The 14511-nt window shown below is 43.2% G+C and overlaps 1 protein-coding gene across 1 annotated transcript in view; it reads right to left on the reverse strand.

Moving 5' to 3' along the window:
• The window catches only part of LOC126482331 (uncharacterized), a 65810-nt gene extending 52704 nt beyond the window's left edge, over window positions 1-13106 (reverse strand). Inside the window, exon 1 of the mRNA XM_050106391.1 lies at window positions 12951-13106. The gene's annotated coding sequence lies outside the window, so the exon portion shown is untranslated. The remainder of the gene's footprint in view (window positions 1-12950) is intronic.
• Window positions 13107-14511: the final 1405 nt, after the last annotated feature.

The raw sequence follows: 14511 nt of genomic DNA on the forward strand, positions 1-14511 counted from the left end.
GGACGACTTTGCTAGCGATACACTGACGAAGCCTTTATCTCATTTGCCGAGAGATAGTTAGAATAGCCTTCAGCTAAGTCCATGGCTACGACCTAGCAAGGCGCCATTAGCATTATATTGCATTTATCTACAGAGAGTCTCACTTGTATCATCAAGAACGCTGTATACAAATGATGGATTAAAGTTAAGTATTCCAGCAGCTACGTACTTTTATTTATAGCATTCATTACGTATCCTGTTTCAGACATAACGCCCGCCTGCATGAGTTAGCGCGTGCATCTTGGCCGCCTCTTTCTATTAGTGTACGTAGTGTTGGCAAGTCTGCCGACACTACATAACCTACTGGCTGTTTAGCCGATTTAATCTAGATGCTTCTTTTTACAAGACCGCACATAATAACCCATCCATTCTGGTAGCTTTCAAAATAAATCTCACAGACAGAACAGTTTTTATGAGAGTTTCTTTGCTAGCCTCGAAGTTCATGTCTGTGCGACAAAAGCTGTGAAGTTTTTGAGAAAAAGATATTACCTTTTACTGTTCATAACATCGCAGAAACTGATGTCTAATATCAAATTTCTCTACATAGTCGGTGAAGTACTTATTGTGTGAATGCGCTTTGGGGCAGATACGTGAACCCTGCTCCTCTCTGCAACGTGTCGTTCCTTCGGTGATTTGCACGCAGCTTACTTTCTTCAGTTTTGCTTGTCGACACTGCCTTGCGCATTCCATAATCTTCTCTGTCCACGCTGTCACACATTTCTTGTTCTCATTGTCAGTAAAATTAATGATGCTGACAGCAAGTTTCCGCTCCTTGCCGCGAAATCATTTTAGTCAGTCACTATCCCTGTTCACACTGCAAGGTAACTACGCGGTCTATTTTGAACAGCAACGTGACTACACCTCTTTACGTGACCAGGATAATTCCCGCTGTCTGGGTTACCAGTTCCCATTGCCGAGTAACAACTCAAGTATGGTTCGTGTGTTTGTTGTTACAGCTATCATATCAAATGCTCAAATTGTTGCCCCTGAACACTGATACATCCAAACCAGCAATTCTGGACAGAGTTGAATGTGACTTACCGCTGCAGCGGTCCATGTTATACAGCATTTCATATATACAGGAGTCATTAATGTTTCTTCGTTTGCCCATAGGTAAACGTTCAGAGGTGCTAAGTCTGTCGAGCGTGCAGATCGAAAACAATCTTCAGATTTTCTGTCAAGAAGGTCTGTAATCATCTGTGAGGAATGGACAGGTCATCCCACATGTTGGCGCAGGATGGACCGCCTTATTTTCAGTGGGATGTCTTCCACTACCTCTGGCAGCATATTTGGTAGGGATAGTAGGTATCTGCGGCTATTTAGAGACCCACCAATAAAAAAATGGTTCAAATGGCTCTGAGTACTATAGGACTTAACTTATAAGGTCATCAGTCCCCTAGACTTAGAACTACTTAAACCTAACTAACTTAAGGACATCACACACATCCTTGCCCGAGGCAGGATTCGAATCTGCGACCATAGCGGTCGCACGGTTCCAGACTGTAGTGTCTAGAACCGCTCGGCCACTCCGGCCGGCACCCAGCAACAGAACTGTCGAAAAGCCCGCAGACGAAGATCAACGTTTCTCTTCTCTCAGCCACCGTACTTTTTCACCTTATCAGTGATGAACATTACGAAAAATGATTTGTCCATGGTTTGTAAATAATGCGTCGTCCGCTAAGAAAATCATGTATAGGAATGTCGCATCACTTTTCAGTTTTTTTAGAATTAAAGATATGGGAATGTAGTTGATGCTATGAAAGAAACGATGCTCTACTTTTCATGCTTATTGAATAGGGGAGTGTGTTGCTCCTGAAAACCCTTTTCACCTTTTCGCCTCTAGCCATACTTGTAACAGAAGTTTCGTATATTTTCTTATTCCATTTTGAAATTATAGTACTCACTTTATTTGTGCTCTAGTCTTTTTCCGAAACTGCAAAAAAGACTCTCGAAATTAAAGTTTTTTCCATATGTTGAGAAAGTGACCAAAGTACAACATGGTCATGCATCTAGAAACAACCCCTTTTACGTGTTCTTCTTCATCATAATGACTTCTTATTCCACACTTTTCATGGTCCCTTCCCATCTTTAATTTCTCTCCTTTATTCTTCCCTGTATGTGTTGTTGTCCATCAATATTATCCTTTCCTTTAATGACCATATCTACTACCATTCTCTGCAGACCACTGCGAAGAGCGTGGCCAAGAGTATTTCTCTTTGTGCTACGTATTAAAAGCCGCTGTGCACGCTTTAATTAGTCTAACCTTATCTTCACGGTGCTTGCGGGAGCTACAGAAAAGGGGCTGTAGTAAGCTCCTAGATTCTTTACCTAATACAAGTTCTCGAAACATTGTGAGGAAGCTTTCGCAAAATAGTCAACATCTGTCTTCAAGCATCAATCAGGAAAGGTTTTCCAACATTTCCGTGACGCTCTCCCCATGTTTCTTCTCATCTCGTCCGTCTCCATGTTTTGCAGTTCCTCAGCTTTTCTGTAGCAGTCTAACACTTTCTCCTGCGTTTTGTAGAAGAGTAGCTCTTAACACTAATATTACATAAACATTGGTTCTTCCCATGCAGATATGCTATATAAGTTATCGATGAGTTGTTGTGCGACCTTCCTATTCTTTTTAATTTGTTATTCATTTTCATAACTTGCATGTTTATTAAATACTATTTTCAGATTTCTAAAATCCTTGTAGTCCTCAATTACGTTTCCTTCATATCTACCTGTTAGTATCAGAACAAATGAACAGATAGTCTATCTTTTCAAAAACAGTTTCTAAATAGCGTTTCTTTAAGTCTTCTTCAAATTTCCACGTCTTGTTGTTATCATTAAAATTACCTTTGGCTGCCTGACTGATGGAGTGATAACGAAGTGTGTGGAAATATGACTCAACCATTTGGAAATACATTGCACGATATTTCTTTGTATAGTCCCTCAGTGCACATTGGAAGTATATCTTAAGTTTGAAAACAAAACAAAAAATTAAAAAATAAATAAAGCAGTAGAACTGTATTAAACGTTTTGCTTTTATAAACTCTTCTGAGGTAACATTGCCGAGTTTCACTGAGGACTGAAGTCGTGCTATTGGTTAGTTGATTGATCTGGGGGAGGGGACCAAACAGCGAGTTCATCGGCTCCATCGGATTAGGGAAGAATAGGAAACGAAGTCGGGCGTGCTCTTTGAAAGGAACCATCCGGGCATTTGACTGAAGTGATTTAGGAAAATCACGGGAAACCTAAATCAGGATGGTCCGAAGCGGATCTGAATCGTCGTCCGACATGAAGTCCTACTATAAAAATTGTTTACATAACTTATGTAACATTTTCTTACTCCACATTTGCTAATACTTGCGTTATTTTTAATATTGACATGCACTTTGAAACTCCTACACTGTTTTTCGGTCGCCTATTAGTGTCAGCGAACTCAAAATAACCGTTATGTACACAGCACAATTCTACATGGCATTCTAAGTTAGTCCGAGAGAGAATAGGAAGAACACTGTTGGAATGGCCGACTTGTGAAGTGTCGACCTAAATACAGGTACAAAAGATGCGGAATGGGGACACTGGCAGTTGTTTCTTGGCAGCTACCATTTAGCACAGGTGAACGACATCCTGGTTAAAAATAACAGCACACTCTGCCTGCTTAGCTGGGTGGTAACGATCTTGCCTTCCATGCAGTGGGCCTGGGTTCGATTCCCGCCCGGGTCCCGAGATTTTCTCCGCTCGCGGACTGGGTGTTGTGTTGTCCTTATCATCATTTCATCCTCATCATCGACCGCAAGCCGCCCAATGTGGTGCCGACTGAAAGAAGACTTGCACTTGGCGGCCGAACCAGACTGGGACATCCTGGCCAACAATGCCATACAATCGTTTCATTTCATTCAATAACTCCGCACATTGCTCATATCACTATTCGTTACTGTTATAAGAAGTAAATGCGTCAAGCTCTTTGAACACTGACAGCAATTCGTAACTGAGCGAATAATTCACTTTCTGTGCCTACCCGTAAAGTACTATTTATGTACTGATTTCGAAGAATTTTTTACGTGCGAATTTCTTATGGTATTTAGGAGAATTGCCAAAACGCACTTAAGATAGCGATAACATTCCGGAACTAAGTGATGTTAGCAAAACTATAAAAATGTATAATGAAGCCATTGTTCTTACAGAAGATGATAATTGGTGTGTTGGAGATAATAGTTTTTACACAAGATTACAGCAACTCGCTTTCGTGTGTAGCTTATACAGCACGCCATACTTCCAGACAGTCCGCAGCTCGTGGTCTCGCGGTAGCGTTCTCGCTTCCCGAGCACAGGGTCCCGGGTTCGATTCCTGGCGGGGGCAGGGATTTTCACCTGCCTCGAGATGACTGGGTGTTGTTGTGTCGTCCTCATCATCATTCATCCCCATTATGGTCGGAGGAAGGCATCTTTCCCCTACGCTCTGTCACTGTGTATGGGACTTCATCATCATTTCCAGAGAGACGGTGATTCAGTACAATTTTCATGGTGAATTTTCTGGTTCACAGCAGAACGTACTCTGTAATGAAGGTACCTGAGAGATTTAAACATTTTTCCATACTCTCTAAACTCCAAGAAAAAAAAAAAAACAGAATGAAGACGTGAATTGTGCAATAAGCCGCATCCAGGTTATGCAGTTGATATGGAAGCATACTCTTAACGACCTCTTGACGTCGCGTTCATTAAAGAAGAAGCAGCACCTCAGATGGGCAAAGATAGGTTATGAAACTTCGAAAAATGTAATTCTAGATGGGCACGCAGAGTTCTGAATTCTGTTCTCTCTGACTATGAATCCATTGTGTCGCCTCGCTCGATCAGGTGGTAAGAGCGTAGAACACGATTACTAAGGGACCGGGTTCGAGTCCCAGTCTAAAAAATATTTTGTCAGATACCTTCACATAGGAAAGGAGGAAAGATTAGAGTGCAACGTCCGTTATAGATTGCTCATTGGCGTCGGAGCACAAGCTCGGATTAGTGAAGGACGCATAAGGAAAACGGCCGTGTCCTTTCAAAGGAACTATCCCAGCATTTGCATTAAGAAATTTAGAGAAATCACTGAAAAAATCAATTTGGATGGCCAGGGGTGTATTTGAAGCGCCGTTCTTCGGAATACGAGTCCAGTGTGCTAACCACTTTGTCGCTTTTCTTTCTTAATCCACCGCTATTCTTTCATATTAGGAATAACACTCTAGGATGTTACAACAGAACAGGAATCATACGCCACACATTTCTGTGGTCAGTACTAAGCGTCGGTTGAGGTGGCGTAAACAGCGACGCCACTGGATAGCGTATGACTAGGAACGAGTGATTTGGAGCAATGAATCACTCTATATCCTGTAGCAATCCGATGTAAGCGTTTGGGTGTAGCAAATGCCTGGAGAATGTTACCTACCATCATGTTTAGTGCCAAAAGTGAGTACGGGAGCGATGATGTTGCGGTAGAGGGTATTTTCCGTGGTCAGAAAATGAGCCCGTTACTGTACCTAAGAAAATGCCATATTCGCATAAAAATGCAGCTATTTTACAGCACTCCGCATTGCGTACAATGGAGGAACAATTCGGAGACGATGACTGTTTACTTCAACATGACAGTGCACCTTGGCACAAAATAGCGTCTGTGAGGCAATGATTTGTCGACAATAATATCGCTGAAATGCTTTGACTTGCCCAGATTCCAGACCAGAACCCAGTGGAGGACCTTTGGAATGAGTTCGACTTCGCTCCATACCCCTGCCTCCAACATCTCTACCTTCTCCGGTTTCGGCCCTTGGGAAAGAATGGGCTGCAGTTCTTCCATACAAACTCAGATACCTCATTAAACGTGTCCCCAGTAGAGTTCAAGCCGTCATAAAGGCGAAGGGTGGGCACATACCGTATTAGCGTCCACTAATGGGTGTGCGAACACTTTTGATCAGATAGTGTAAGTCAGGCACTAATGTAACCCCCAGAAGGTAAAAAGCAAATAAAAAGCAGTTTGATAGGTGTTAGCTGTGAATCGCTCTGTTTCATCCACTACGCGACGATATTCTGAGTAACTAGTACAGCTCTTTCCCACATCCCGATCGAATCAGCACAGCGGATTAGCTGGCTGGTGCAACTAACCACAGTGCGGTTTTTCAGTGGTTTCCCATGCTCCTTTAGGCAAATGTTAGGCTATTCTCCAATTCGCCTCAGAAAAACGATACACAAACAGTTAAAATAGGACCACACGCGGAACACAGTGCACAAAGAAGTGACGCTCACGACTTCCCTCCCGTAGACGGGATGAACGCTAAGAAGACGAAAAAATAAGAAGTTTGTATCTTTAGTGTACCAAGAGCGCACATTAAGTCTGCCTCCGAGGCGTTCACAAAGGTTTCCGTACAGATACTGAAAACGGAAGGATTAGCAGTAAGCCGTCCGAATTTCATATGTAGTTGATTACAGGAAAGCATCATTAAGTCTCACAGAAACAAGTACAATCTTAAGAAACGGAGCCGCATATTCGATTTTATACTAGAAATTGTATAGCGGCAAGAAACTTCTCAAGGCAACAGAGAAAATTTGAAACAAAAAAGTATAAAAATCATCCATTTTGAAGAGGAAAGGAGCAGTAAATCGATCAGTTGTTGTAGTTAATACATCTGATTTGCCTTTGTAAAATCGCATTAAATGTCGCATTGTTTCATTCAAGTTTTAGACTATAAAAAACTGTCGTGCGGCTCCAATCCGCGTACAACACATAATTTTGGAGACTTATTGCTCGTCTTACAAAGTCAAGCTACTTCAGGCACAGGAGGATCAAGATGATAGGGTACTTCAGTTCGTTGACAAAGATGAGTGGACAGGATGTTATACCATTCGTCTCCAGAGGAAACGTAAAGCAATCGACGTTTACAGGAGTTCGTAATTACACAGTTACCATATACCACTCACCAAGAAGTTTGATAGTAGTTTTGGTAGACAAAAGAAGAACGTCAGTTGCTCTTCTATTGAGTATAGCTTTTCTTTCCATACCAGGAGAATACAGGCGTTTGCGGTCAGTAATTGAAATCAAAATCAGTGTGCTTCAGGGTAGGGCAACCGTAGCAGTGTCCCTCAATATCAAAAGAGTAACAACTGGCGTTTGAAATTGGTGAGTTCGCTTATGTCCATTGGTGTACTGTGCCTGTTTTTAGTATTTGCTTCGTATAAGTGCTGCCTACCAAATATTTGTTCTGGAATATGATTAGAGCGGTAATAGTGAGTCTTCCCTTCTTCCCCTACACAATCAAGGAATTACAAACAAGTCACCAATGGCATTTGTTCAAGTGGCTCTGAGCACTATGGGACTCAACTGCTGAGGTCATTAGTCCCCTAGAACTTAGAACTAGTTAAACCTAACTAAACTAAGAACATCACAAACATCCATACCCGAGGCAGGATTCGAACCTGCGACCGTAGCGGTCTTGCGGTTCCAGACTGCAGCGCCTTTAACCGCACGGCCACTTCGGCCGGCCAATGGCATTTGTAATTCTTTGATAACGATGACCCGTTTTCTGCTTAAGAGAACAAACTGAAATCACTAGCAGAGGATAAGCATAAAATTAAATTATTGGGTCTGAGAAAAGTCAGAGGACTCTTCAGAGTGAAGGAGTGGTTAATAAGATGGAACCGTTAAATTGAGAGAGAGCGCGCTCGTTTCTAGATGTAGTCAACCTAATTTAAGGTCGTCGCTGTTTCTTTAAATCATTTCAGGCAGAAGGCGGTTACTGTCAACAAGACATTAAATCTAGGAAAACGAGGAAGAGAAAAGGAGAGGGCGTAGGATGATACAGTTACTTGGACAGTCTTTCGCTTTCATGAAGCGTAACCAATAAATTTAGTTGTAAGTATAGAAGGTGTCGGAGATCCGTGGATACGCACAGTACATCATAATTGTAGTTCATATGCGACAGGGAACTCCTGCAAAACTCTGCTCCGTAGAAATTATTGACTGCTTGCGACATCTGGAATATCGAATTAACAAACTATGTGCAAGGACGGACACCACTACAGATGGTTGGTTAAATCATATGAGTGCTTTATAGTAAGCTTTATAGATATTGATAGAGAAGTTACTTCAAATCCTAACGAAACCTAAGATCACTGTAAAGGATACTGTAGGAAAACAGCTACCACCTCGTTGGAAACTATTGGTTTACCATCCGAATAACTTTGCAATGGCGACTCTAAGGAATCGAGATGAATATTCAACACAGAAACTTGGATCTACCTTCGTCATATAAACTATTTACATTATTATAACCTTTACTATTTATTCTCGAGAAATTACGGTATAATTAATGAATAAATTAATAGAATAAGATGTATAAACTGTACGTTATTTGGCAGTTATAGAATAATGGAAAGGTAGCATTTTCTTCACTCTAATGAACCAGAGGAGAATGAACTCTAATGAACCAAAGGAGAGTTCCCATTTAAAATATCACACAATATGTACGAAGTTAATAAGTACCAGAAACTGTATTTAAAAACCTCAGTGCTTTACGTGCCTGATCCTACCGGAGAAGGTAAAACCTTATCTTTATTCATACTAAGAACCAATTCACCCTGCCAATTACAGGATTATTTAGAAATTAAATAGAATCCGAAGCACAATCGAAACTGATTTTTTCGCGTACGCAAAGCGCTGTCAGAGGAGAATATAAAAGTAAGTGGCGGTTTGTGGTGTGCACTCGCCTTGAGGCTAATGCAGCGGATATACTTAAGGCCACGACTTACAACACACGACGAAGCCGTCTAGGTACTTCATCCACATAACCTTCAAAAGAATTGGAATCATTAACCTGGCTATAGACACAAAGATATAGTGTTTTTCCAATCAAGTTGGAAAACCCTCAGAATTTGCATCACTTTAACTACTAGAAAAAATCCTAGAACCGAGTGTTAGCAGAACCACAGAACTTTGTAACCGATATCTGAGGCTTCCCACTTAGCCATTAAACCACACATTTAACGGTTATTCTTGTTACATCGCACTGCAAAGAACAGTAAGTAACTGAACAGTCACACTCTGTATGACCTTGAATTCCTCAGATTTTCTCAAAATGTTAATTTCGCGATAAGTACACGGGAGGAAGCAATATAAAGCCTGCCTTGTCTTAGAAATTAAGCTCTAGAAATTTTAAAAATAAATATATCCGTAATACACAACGTATCTCTTGCAGGGCCTTCCATTGGAGTTTGATGAATATGTCTGTCACATTCTCACGTTTGCTAAATGAAGCCGTGACAAAACGATCCGCTTTTCTTTGTATCTTTTTCTACGTCCTGTATTAAACATATCTGAGAGAGAGAGAGAGAGAGAGAGAGAGAAGGTGAGAGAGATCTTTTTTTTAATGTTTATCGTCGTTCCTTAGTTGCTTCTGTTTTGTGCAGATGTGATCCGTATATACAGCTAAATAAAAGGCTGCTTGTTTTGTGCCACACCCCTTCCGCCACTTTGTTTGCGAACACAGACACAGTTCGGAAAAAAACACACGCGACAATTGGCAAAACCTGATAACAGTAAACCCACAATCAACACGCAGTGAACAGCGAAACTGAGGTGTTCAGTTGAAATGTGTTCGTAAAGCACCGAAAATCTGACGACCTCGTGTACAGAGACCAACGAAGTACCGGGTGGTTATAATTAAACTTCCCCTACCTAACACGTTATAACAAGGAAACTAATTACTACACGAGTACCAAACTTGGTAGCATTAATGTCTAAGAGTATATGGTCATGATTTCCATGTGTCACAGTCCAACCAACCAGTTCCAACTGTGGCCACCAGGTGCCATAATCAGTCATCGTGATTCATAGTCTCACACACCTGACCAGTCGCAGTGCACTTGCTGATGTGTCAACACGAACTTGGACAAAAGGAGCAGGGCATTGTTGGTGAAGCTCTGTTATTAAAACAACAGTAATACATCAGCTGCACTTCGGGAATATCGATGGCTGAAAGATTACAGAGGTCCTCTTTCTCCACCTTCTGTGCAGAGCATGATGAAGAAGTTCGAATCAACTGGAGAACTGGACGTCGCTCTGGGAAGAGGCCGACGACCGGTTGCACCACAGGCGATTGATGAAATCGCTGTTGATATGGCAGACTACGATGCGCGCAATTCGCGATCGTCACGCAGTGCGCTTGGTGTGTCACGACAGTTGAACATCCCGTGGTCCACTGTATGGAAGATGCTTTAAACCATTCTCGAATGGTATCCGTACAAGATCCATATCGTACAGCAGCTTGCACCACAGGATACACAACGACGTGTTGACTTTGCTCTCCACTTTCTCGCAAAGGATTGAAGTTGACGAGGGCTGGCCCTCGGCCTTCCTGTGGACAGACGAAGCTCATTTTTCTCTGACGGGTGAGTTGAACACGCAGAATCGCCGAGTGTAGGGATTTTCACCTCCCGTCATTGCATGAAGTTCCTCTGTATGGTGAACGTGTCACCGTATGGTGTGATATCTCGGCTACATTCATCATTGGCCCATTCTGTTCTGAACCAGGTGGCGCTCAGGGACCAAAGACGTGCAGTGTGACTGGCCAGCGTTACTACGGTGTGCTTCGCCAGCATGTCACACGCGCCCTACAGGAGAGAGACACATTGAAGTCAACAGTTTTCATGCAAGTTGGGGCCCCACCGCACATCGCTCCTGAAATTTACCTCCTTCTTCTAAACACGTTTGGAAACGACCGAATTATCTGCGGATCGTTTCCAAATGCTTGGCTGGCACGATCACCTGATCTCACTCCTTGTGATTTCTGGTTGTGCGGCTACCTGAAGGACAGGGTTTACCAGGGGAACATTCACATATGTGCTGATCTGAAGCGCAGCATATCAAGAGAGGTAGCCAGCATTCCTACGGACATGCTTTCTTCTGCTCTGCAGAATGCAATCCTGCGCTTTCAGACTCTTCTGGATACTGGTGGGCTCGATAGGGAGCCCCTTCTGAAACAGTAATGGTATGGGTATGTAATGGTGCGATGTACCGTACCAGCAAATAAAAAGTGTTGCAATTGAATTGATTCTGTATTATTTATCTTCCCCATGTCCTCGAAATTAAAGCTGCCAAGTTTGGTCCTCGTACATTAATTAGTTTCCGTGTTATAACGTGTTAAAAAGAAAAGATTAATCACCCGGTACAACAGCAGGGTAGCACATGAGGAGTAATAAGATAACAAGTCGTAGCTAAAACCTAACAGTAATTAAACCTCACGAAACTTATGCTGCAAAAACTGTATCTCACATAACACCAACAAAAGACTATAATATAGTAAGATATCTGCGTGCAACAGTCTACTAAAGAGACTGCCTACACTATGCTTATCCGTATTTTGCTGGAGTATTGCCGTGGGGTGTGGGATGCTTACCAGGTAGGATTGAAGGAGAGCATCGAGAAAGTCCAGAGAATACCAACTCGTTTTGTATTATCACGAAATAGCGGAGATAATGTAGCGAATATGAGAAGCGAGTTGGAGTGGTAATCATTAGAATCATTAAAACAAAGTCGTTTTTCGTTGCAGCGAGATCTTTTCACGAAATTTCAGTCACCAACTTTCTCCTCTGCAGGTGTAAATATATTACAGTCATCAAACATACATACGGAGAAATGATGATCTTAATAAAATAAGAGAAATCAGAGCTCGTACACAAAGATTTACGTGTTCTTTTTTACCACGCGCTGTTCTAGTGCAAACGGAGAGAAATAGTCCGAAGCTGGCTCGAACAATCCTCTGCCAGGGATTTGAGTGTGAACTGCAGAATAATCATGTAGATGCAGATGTACGCCTGTATTTGTCATATAACGCAATTTCATACATATAAAAAAAACACGTATTACAGGATGTTTCGCAAACAAAAAGAAGCGAGTTGCATATGGCACAAAAACAATCTCCAAAGAAATTACTAAACAACTTATCGAAAGAGGGTTTTGTTAGTTACTTCTTTCGTCGGTGAGTTGCGTTTCCATAGGATTCTTCTAATAAATCTCGAACTAGCTTTTACTACAACTACTTTTATGTAGGCATCGCATTTTTTAGTTCTTCCGGATGGCCACTCCTAAACATTTTACTGTTGTGACAGTTCCCTGTTACTGATAGCCAGTCGTTTAACCGACCAGTAAGTAGTCCTTCCTCATGTTTATGAACAACACGTTAAGTTTATTGACGGTGCGGGTCAACTGCCAGTACATGCACCATGCACTGGTCCTCTGTAATTATGCCATGTACGTCGCTACGATGTTCTGACTTGGCGACTTTACTGCACAGGACAGCGTTAGTCGCAAACATTCCTACAGAAATTCCGCCAACATCCACCACATCACTTACGCACATCGTGTACAGTATCGGTGATGTAACACTCCCTTAGTGTACATCCTAGGTTAGTTTCACGTCTGGCATCTTCGCCACAATGAAAACAACATATTGAGCTCTAGCTGCAAGAAAGTCCTGAGTCTAACAAAAAGATTTTCTGATGTTCCATTAACCCGTACATAGTTCGTTAGGCGACACTCTTTCATATAACTTCCGACGGTCAAAGAACACAGCAGGAACCAGGGTGCCGTTATCTGTTACATTCTACATTACACGGACGAATAGAGCTAGCCGAGTCTCTACAAGTGCGCTATTTATACCTAGAGATGATTTTCGGTCTCGGAAATACGCGAGCAGTAAACATTGTGAGGCAGTGTGCGGCCTGACTCTTCTAGATGGGACACGACTGAGCTGCAGGAAATCCGCCATCGAGATCTTCACCAGCGACAACACCTGGAGAGTGGACTTCCTTCAGAGAAACGGAAGCGCCGACGACAGGAAATTTCGCGAACCACCTTCCCCGGCCACTGTGTGTGTTTGAGGAGAAGCCACTGACCTTTGCTGTGTGGCGGAGTGGCGCGCAGGAGAAGGGAAGCCGCTGTGCTGAGCCTGTGGCTGCCGGGCGTCGACTGAGGACGGCAGCGGCGGAGGCGCCGTTTCAAGCGTCGGCCGAGCGCGAGCGGCGTCGCGGAGGTGTCGGGTGACTCACCGCCAGCCTGACGTCGCCCTGAATATTCTGGGACCGCCGCGTCGCGACGCGCCGCTCTGCAGGTGCATGGCTCCATCGACTTTGATCACCATTACGACACTCACACGTCGTTGCCGGCGTTTGACTCATTACGTGGGATGTTGTCACGTGGCTCAGACGTCCTGATAGCCGGTTCAAATGGCTCTGAGCACTATGGGACTTAACATCTGAGGTCACCAGTCCGCTACAACTTAGAACTACTTAAACCTAACTAACCTAAGGACATCACACATATCCATGAACGAGGCAGGATTCGAACCTGCGACCGTAGCGGTCGCGCGGTTTCAGACTGCAGCGCCTAGAACCGATCGGCCACCCCGGCTGGCCCTGATATCCGGAACAAAGACCCTGTATTAAGTGAAGTCCCTGTTTCTTTATTTGCTATTAGTTGAGTACCCGGCGCTGCCCGAGTATGTACTTATTCCAGTCTTCTATTAGTCCATCTTCTCCTTCCACCCTCTCTCTCTGTCCATCTCTTCCTTCTCCCCATCTCTGCCCATCTTATACACCCCCCCCCCCACTCTCTCTGTCAATCTGCTCCTCTCCCTCTCCCTGTCAATCTGCTGCTTCCCCTCTCTCCACCAATCTCCTCCTCCCTTCTGTCCATCTGCTCCTCCCCGTCTCTGCATATGCTCCTTCCCGCACTGTCCATCTCCGCCATCCATCTAATTCCATATCCTCTCCCCCCCTCCAACTGTTCATCTCTTCCTTTCCTCTCTCTATGTCTATTTCATCCTTACCCTGTCTCTTCTCATCTTCTTTCATTTCTCTGTCCATCTCCTCCTCTCCCATCCCCCCTCTATCTCCCATTCCCGGCTCTTTGTTTTTCTCGTCCTTCCTCTTATCTGTGCTGATCTCCTGCTTCCCCTTCGCTGCCTGCCCAATTTCTCCTCCCACCTTCTCTCCCCATGCTATCACGCTCATAAGAAAAGGATGCTGATGATTCTTACCCCTGCAGTATTTCTTTCCAGATTGTAACTAATATGTGTACGCTACAATATAGCAGGTCAGCAACTGGAAGCAGTTAATTCCATAAACTATACGGGAGTGCGCATTAGGAGTGATTTAAAATGGAATGATCATATAAAGTTGATCGTAGGTAAAGCAGATGCCAGACTGAGATTCATTGGTAGAATCCTAAGGAAATGCAATCCGAAAACAAAGGAAGTAGGTTACAGTACGCTTGTTCGCCCACTGCTTGAATACTTCTCAGCAGTGTGGGATCCGTACCAGATAGGATTGATAGATAGAGAAGATCCAACGGAAAGCAGCGCGCTTCGTTACAGGATCATTTAGTAATCGCGAAAGCGTTACGGAGATGATAGATAAACTCCAGTGGAAGACTCTGCAGGAGAGACGCTCAGTAGCT

Source organism: Schistocerca serialis, chromosome 5 (genome assembly GCF_023864345.2).
Source record: "Schistocerca serialis cubense isolate TAMUIC-IGC-003099 chromosome 5, iqSchSeri2.2, whole genome shotgun sequence".
In the NCBI taxonomy this organism is placed as follows: Eukaryota; Metazoa; Arthropoda; class Insecta; order Orthoptera; family Acrididae; genus Schistocerca; species Schistocerca serialis.